Below are 7,958 nucleotides of genomic sequence, written 5' to 3'. Positions count from 1 at the left end.
AAAATGAATATAACTCTATACTCTGACCCTACTAAGAATTTCCCAATTCTTACCCCATATTTCCACCCCTTTTAGCTTCAGCTGCGAAGGTTTAGTGCGGAACTACAAGAACATAAAAGATTATGTTTACAAGTTGAGTTGTTAGATTTTATTTTTCCATCGCCATTTACTATTTTGGTTTTTAGAGGGGTAGGAATTGTATTTGAAAATCTTGAAATAAGTCTATGTATATATATATATATATATCTTTGTGATTGATGAGCGGATAATTTATACGCTTTTTGGCATTGTTTTTACATAGTTTTTAGTATGATTTAGTTAGTTTTTAGTATATTTTTATTAGTTTTTAATAAAAATTCACATTTCTGGACTTTACTATGAGTTTATGTGTTTTTCTGTGATTTCAGGTAATTTCTGGCTGAAATTGAGGGACCTGAGCAGAAATCAGATTCAGAGGTTGAAGAAGGACTGCAGATGCTGTTGGATTCTGACCTCCCAGTACTCAAAGTGGATTTTCTGGAACTACAGAACTCCAAATGGCACACTCTCAATTGCGTTGGAAAGTAGACATCCAGGACTTTCCAGAAATATATAATAGTCCATATTTTGCCTGAGTTTAGATGACTCAAACTGGCGTTGAACACCAGTTCCATGCTGCATTCTGGAGTTAAACGCCAGAAACAAGTCGCAAAGTGGAGTTAAATGCCAGAAACACGTTACAAACTGGCGTTCAACTCCAAGAATAACCTCTCCACGTGTAAACTTCAAGCTCATCCCAAGCACACACCAAGTGGGCCCCGGAAGTAGATTTCTGCATCAATTACTTACTTCTGTAAACCCTAGTAGCTAGTCTAAGTATAAATAGGACTTTTTACTATTGTATTTATATCTTTAGTTTTATCTTTTGATCATTTTGAGATCTCTAGACCTCCATGGGAGGCTGGCCACTCGGCCATGCTTACCCTATTTTCACTTATGTATTTTCAACGGTAGAGTTTCTACACTCTATAGATTAAGGTGTGGAGCTCTGCTGTTCCTCATGAATTAATACAAAGTACTACTGTTTTTCTATTCAATTCAAGCTTATTCCGCTTCTAACATATCCATTCACACCCAAGAACATGATGAATGTGATGATTATGTGACGCTCATCATCATTCTCACTTATGAACGCGTGCCTGACAAACACTTCTGTTCTACATGCAACAAGCTAGAATGAGTATCTCTTAGATATCTAATACAGGGGACCGAGTCCGAGATATTAGAATCTTCGTGGTATAAGTTAGAACCCATGGATGGCCATTCTTGAGATCCGGAAAGTCTAAACCTTGTCTGTGGTATTCCGAGTAGGATCTGGGAAGGGATGGCTGTGACGAGCTTCAAACTCGCGAGTGCTGGGCAAAGTGACAGACGCAAAAGGATGGTGAATCCTATTCCAGCATGATCGAGAACCGACAGATGATTAGCCGTGCCGTGACAGAGCATTTGGACCTTTTTCACAGAGAGGATGGGATGTAGCCATTGACAACGGTGATGCCCTACATAAAGCTTGCCATGGAAAGGAGTAGGATTGATTGGATGAAGACAGCAGGAGAGCAGAGGTTCATAGGAATGAAAGCATCTCTATACGCTTATCTGAAATTCTCACCAATGAATTACATAAGTATCTCTATCTTTATTTTCTGTTTAATTACTATTATTATTCGAAAACTCCATAACCATTTAATATTCGCCTGACTGAGATTTACAAGATGACCATAGCTTGCTTCATACCGACAATCTCTGTGGGATTCGATCCTTACTCACGTAAGGTATTACTTGGACGACCCAGTGCACTTGCTGGTTAGTTGTACGAAGTTGTGAAACAGAATTAAGAACATAAACATGCGTATTGAGTTTTTAGCGCCGTTACCAAGGAAGGAATGATCACGATTTTGCGCACCAAGTTTTTGGCGCTGTTGCCGGGGATTGTTCAAGTTTGGACAACTGACGGTTCATCTTGTTGCTCAGATTAGGTAATTTTATTTTAATTTTAAGCTTTTTATTTCTTATTTTCGAAAAAAATACAAAAATATTTCTTCTTTTTTCGTTTTTCCCAAAATAATTTTCGAAAAAAAAAAACCAAAAAAACTTTACAAAATCATAAAATCAAAAATAATTTATGTGTTTCTTGTTTGAGTCTAGAGTCAAGTTTTAAGTTTGGTGTCAATTGCATCTTTTTAATTTTCTAAAAATTATTTTCGAAAATCCATGCATTGCATTCTTCATGATCTTCAAGTTGTTCTTGGCCAGTCTTCTTGTTTGATCTTCATATTTTCTTGTTTTGTGTCTTTTGTTGTTTTTCATATGCATATTTGCATTCATAGTGTCTAAACATGAAAAATCTCTAAGTTTGGTGTCTTGCATATTTTTCTTTTCTTAAAAATTTTCAAAAATAAGTTCTTGGTGTTCATCTTGACATTCAAAGTGTTCTTGGTGTTCATCTTGACATTCATAGTGTTTTTGCATGCATCTTTTGTTTTGATCCATAATTTTTATGTTATGTGTTAATTTTGTGTTTTTCTCTTTCCTCATTAAAATTCAAAAATAAAAAAAATATCTTTTCCTTATTTCACTCATAATTTTTGAAAATTTGACTTGATTTTTTCAAAAATTTTTAAAATCTAGTTGTTTCTTATGAGTCAAATCAAATTTTCATTTTAAAAATTCTATCTTTTTCAAATCTTTTTCAAAAAAATCAAATCTTTTTCATTTCTCTCTCATAATTTTCGAAAATTTTAAAATTTATTTTCAAAAATCTTTTTCCTATTTTCATTTTATATTTTCAAATTTAATGCTAACAATTAATGTGATTGATTCAAAAATTTTTAAGTTTGTTACTTGCCTAGTAAGAAAGGTTCAATCTTTAAACTCTAGAATCATATCTTTTTAGTTTCTTGTTAGTCAAGTAATCAACTTTAATTTTTAAAATCATATCTTTTTAATTTTCAATCATATCTTTTTGATTGCTAAGTTCAAAATCTTTTTCAAAATCAAATCTTTTTAAATTTCTTTTTCAAATCTTTTTCAAAATAAATTTCAATCACATCTTTTTTAAAATCAATTTCAAAATCTTTTCTAACTTCTTATCTTTTCAAATTTGATTTTCAAATCTTTTTCAATTAACTACTTGACTTTTTGTTTGATTTTAAAAGTTTACTATTTCAATCATATCTTTTTTAAAACTACCTAACTAACTCTCTCTTTCTAATTTTCGAAAATCCCTTCCCCTTTTCAAAATTCCTCTTTAATTAACTAATTGCTTGAAACTTTAATTTAATTTAACTTCATTTTTCTTTTTTTAAATTTTCGAATTTCAATTTTAATTTTAAATTAAAACCAAAACTATTTTTCTTTTCTTTTCAATTATTTTCGAAGTCTTCTCCTTCATCTCCTTCTATTTATTCATCTACTAACACTTCTCTTCCACCCAAAAATTCGAACACCATCTTCCTCTCTTTGTTCGAGTTTTTCTCTTCTCCTTCTTACATTCTTCTCTTCTTATACTCACATAAAGGAATCTCTATACGGTGACATAGAGGATTCCATATTTTCTTTTGTGTTCTCTTCTTTTTCATATGAGCAGGAACAAGGATAAGAATATTCTTGTTGAAGCTGATCCTGAACCTGAAAGGACTCTGAAGAGGAAGCTAAGGGAAGCTAAAGCACAACTCTCTGGAGAAAATCTGACAGAAATTTTCGAAAAAGAAGACAACATGGCCGAAAATAACAACAATGCAAGGAAGATGCTTGGTGACTTTACTGCACCAAATTCCAATTTACATGGAAGAAGCATCTCAATCCCTGCCATTGGAGCAAACAATTTTGAGCTGAAACCTCAATTAGTTTCTCTGATGCAACAGAATTGCAAGTTTCATGGACTTCCATTTGAAGATCCTTTTTAGTTCTTAACTGAATTCTTGCAGATCTGTGATACTGTTAAGACCAATGGGGTTGATCCCGAGGTCTACAGGCTTATACTTTTCCCGTTTGCTGTAAGAGACAGAGCTAGAGTATGGTTGGACTTTCAACCTAAAGATAGCCTGAACTCTTGGGATAAGCTGGTCAAGGCTTTCTTAGCCAAGTTCTTTCCTCTTCAAAAGCTTAGTAAGCTTAGAGTGGATGTCCAAACCTTCAGACAGAAAGAAGGTAAATCCCTCTATGAAGCTTGGGAGAGATATAAGGAACTAACCAAAAAGTGTCCTTCTAATATGCTTTCAGAATGGACCATCCTGGATATATTCTATGATGGTCTGTCTGAGCTATCAAAGATGTCACTGGACCATTCTGCAGGTGGATCCATTCACCTAAAGAAAACGCCTGCAGAAGCTCAAGAACTCATTGACATGGTTGCAAATAACCAGTTCATGTACACTTCTGAAAAGAATCCTGTGAATAATGGGACGCCTATGAGGAAAGGAGTTCGTGAAATTGATACTCTGAATGCCATATTAGCTCAGAACAAAATATTGACTCAGCAAGTCAATATGATCTCTCAGAGTCTGAATGGATTGAAGGAATCATCCAACAGTACTAAAGAGGCATCTTCTGAAGAAGAAGCTTATGATCCTGAGAACCCTGCAATGGCAGAGGTGAATTTCATGGGGGAACCCTATGGAAACACCTATAATCCCTCATGGAGAAATCATCCAAATTTCTCATAGAAGGATCAACAAAAGCCTCAACAAGGCTTTAACAATGGTGGAAGAAACAGGTTTAGCAATAGCAAGCCTTTTCCATCATCCACTCAGCAACAGACAGAGAAATCTGAGCAAAATCCATCTAACTTAGCAAATATAGTCTCTGATCTATCTAAGGCCACTTTAAGTTTCATGAATGAAACAAGGTCCTCCATTAGAAATTTGGAGGCACAAGTGGGCCAACTGAGTAAAAGAGTCACTGAAACTCCTCCTAGTACTCTCCCAAGCAATACAGAAGAGAATCCAAAAAGAGAGTGCAAGGCCATTGATTTAACCATCATGGCCGAACCTACAAGGGAGGAAGAGGACGTGAATCCCAGTGAGGAAGACTTCCTGGGACGTTCAGTGATCAATAAGGAGTTCCCCTTTGAGGAACCAAAGGAATCTGAGGCTCATCTAGAGACCATAGAGATTTTATTAAACCTCCTTATGCCCTTCATGAGCTCTGATGAGTAATCTTCTTCTGAAGAGAATGAGGATGTTACTGAAGAGCAAGTTGCCAAGTACCTTGGTGCAATCATGAAGCTGAATGCCAAATTATTTGGTAATGAGACTTGGGAAGCTGAACCTCCCTTGCTCATCACTGAACTGAGTGATCTGGATCAATTGAAATTGCCTCAGAAGAAACAGGATCCTGGAAAGTTCTTAATACCTTGTACCATAGGCACCTTGACCTTTGAGAAGGCTCTATGTGACCTTGGATCAGGGATAAACCTCATGCCACTCTCTGTAATGGAGAAACTAAGAATCTTTGAGGTGCAAGCTGCCAGAATCTCACTAGAGATGGCAGAAGACTCACGAAAACAGGCTTATGGACAAGTAGAGGACGTATTAGTAAAGGTTAAAAGCCTTTACATCCCTGCTGATTTCATAATCCTGGATACTGGGAAGGATGAGGATGAATCCATCATCCTTGGAAGACCCTTCCTAACCACAGCAAGAGTTGTGATTGATGTGGACAGAGGAGAACTGATCCTTCAACTGAATGAGGACAATCTTGTGTTTAAAACTCAAGGATCTCCTTCTGTAACCATGGAGAGGAAGCATGAAAAGCTTCTCTCACTGCAGAGTCAACCAAAGCCCCCACAGTCAAACTCTAAGTTTGGTGTTGGGAGGTTCCAACCTTGCTCTGATTATCTGTGAAGCTCCATGAGAGCTCACTGTCAAGCTATTGACATTAAAGAAGCGCTTGTTGGGAGGCAACCCAATGTTATTTAATTTTATTTTTATTATTATTTCGTGTTTTATTAGGTTGATGATCATGTGGAGTCACAAAAACTACTAAAAAATCAAAAACAAAATGAAAAACAGCATTGAAAATAGCACACCCTGGAGGAAGGGCTTACTGGCGTTTAAACGCCAGTAAGGAGCATCTGGCTGGTGTTTAACGCCAGAACAGAGCATGAAACTGGCGTTAAACGCCAGAAAGAAGCAGCAGTCTGGCGTTTAAACGCCAGGATTGCACCCAGAGGAAAGCTGGCGTTAAACGCCAGAAACAAGCATCAGACTGGCGTTTAACGCTAGAAATATGCACCACACTGGCGTTCAACGCCAGAAACATGCTGCAGTCTGGCGTTAAATGCCAGGATTGCCTACAGAAGGCGTTTACACGCCTAATTGGAGCAGGGATGTTAAGTCCTTGGCTCCATTAGATCTGTGGACCCCACAGGATTTCCACAGGATCTGTGGACCCCACAGGATCCCCACATCTTCTTCTCTCCTCTTCACACCTTTTCATAACTCTCTTCCCCAAATACCCTTCACCAATCATCTCCATTACTCCTCTAAAACCATCATACAACCCACCTACACCCACCCACTCAAATTCAAACCATCACTCCTTCCTTTTCACACATCATAAACACCTACAACCCCCCTTGGACGAACCACTCACACCTCTCCATCTCCTCCATTTTCTTCTTCTTCTACTATTTTTCTTTCTTCTTTTGCTCGGGGACGAGCAAACATTTTAAGTTTGGTGTATTAAAAGCATAGATTTTTATTTTTCCATAACAATTTATGGCACCTAAGGCCAGAGAAACCTCTAGAAAGAGGAAAGGGAAGGCAATTGCTTCCACCTCTGAGTCATGGGAGATTGAAAGATTCATCTCAAGGGTCCATAGCTCAGTAATAGAGCATTTGACTGCACATCAAGAGAGCCCACTCATGGACCTCAACAAGAGCATGAGGAGATTCCTCACCATGAAATCCCTGAAATGCCTCAAGGGATGCACTTCCCTCCACAGAATTATTGGGAGCAAATCAACATCTTCCTAGGAGAATTAAGTTCCAACATGGGACAATTAAGGGTGGAGCACCAAGAGCACTCCATCATCCTCCATGAAATTAGAGAAGATCAAAGAGCTATGAGGGAGGAGCAAGAAAGACAAGGAAGAGACATAGAGGAGCTCAAGAGCACCATTGATTCTTCAAGAAGAGGAAGACGCCACCCTCACTAAGGTGGACTCATTCCTTAATCTCCTTGTTTATTTATTTTCCTGTTTTTCGATTTTTGAGCTTTATGTTATTTATATTTGTGTCTTATTACATGATCATTAGTATTTAAGTGTCTATGCCTTAAAGTAGTGAATATGAATCCATCACCTCTCTTAAATGAAAAATGTTTTAATTACAAAAGAACAAGAAGTACATGGTTTCGAATTCATCCTTGAAACTAGTTTAATTATTTTGATGTGGTGATAATACTTTTTGTTTTCTGAATGAATGCTTGAACAGTGCATATGTCTTTTGATATTGTGGTTTATAAATGTTAAATATATTGGCTCTTGAAGAATAAGAAAAAAGGAGACATGTTATTTGATAATCTGAAAAATCATAAAAATGATTCTTGAAGCAAGAAAAAGTAGTAAATACAAAAGCTTGCGAAAAAAAATAAAATAATATAGTGAAAAAAAAGAGAAAGAAAAAAAAAGCAAGCAGAAAAAGCCAGAAGCTCTTAAAACCAAAAGGCAAGAGAAAAAAGCCAATAGCCCTTAAAACCAAAAGGCAAGGGTAATAAAAAGGATCCAAGGCTTTGAGCATCAGTGGATAGGAGGGCCTAAAGGAATAAAATCCTGGCCTAAGCGGCTAAACCAAGCTGTCCCTAACCATGTGCTTGTGGCGTGAAGGTGTCAAGTAAAAACTTGAGACTGAGCGGTTAAAGTCAAGATCCAAAGCAAAAACAGAGTGTGCTTAAGAATCCTGGACACCTCTAATTGG

The 7,958-nt window shown here is 36.8% G+C and overlaps 1 non-coding gene across 1 annotated transcript; it reads right to left on the bottom strand.

Moving 5' to 3' along the window:
• Window positions 1-4,148: 4,148 nt before the first annotated feature.
• On the bottom strand, window positions 4,149-4,256 carry LOC148571658 (small nucleolar RNA R71). The gene has a single exon (XR_015880300.1). It is a non-coding gene; the product is annotated as a small nucleolar RNA R71 (small nucleolar RNA).
• Between the last annotated feature and the right edge of the window lie 3,702 nt (window positions 4,257-7,958).

Source organism: Arachis ipaensis, chromosome B3 (genome assembly GCF_059453495.1).
Source record: "Arachis ipaensis isolate K30076 ecotype BB chromosome B3, ASM5945349v1, whole genome shotgun sequence".
In the NCBI taxonomy this organism is placed as follows: Eukaryota; Viridiplantae; Streptophyta; class Magnoliopsida; order Fabales; family Fabaceae; genus Arachis; species Arachis ipaensis.
The sequence above is the reverse complement of the archived record's forward strand: the minus strand, read 5'-3'. Positions and strand labels throughout refer to the sequence as shown.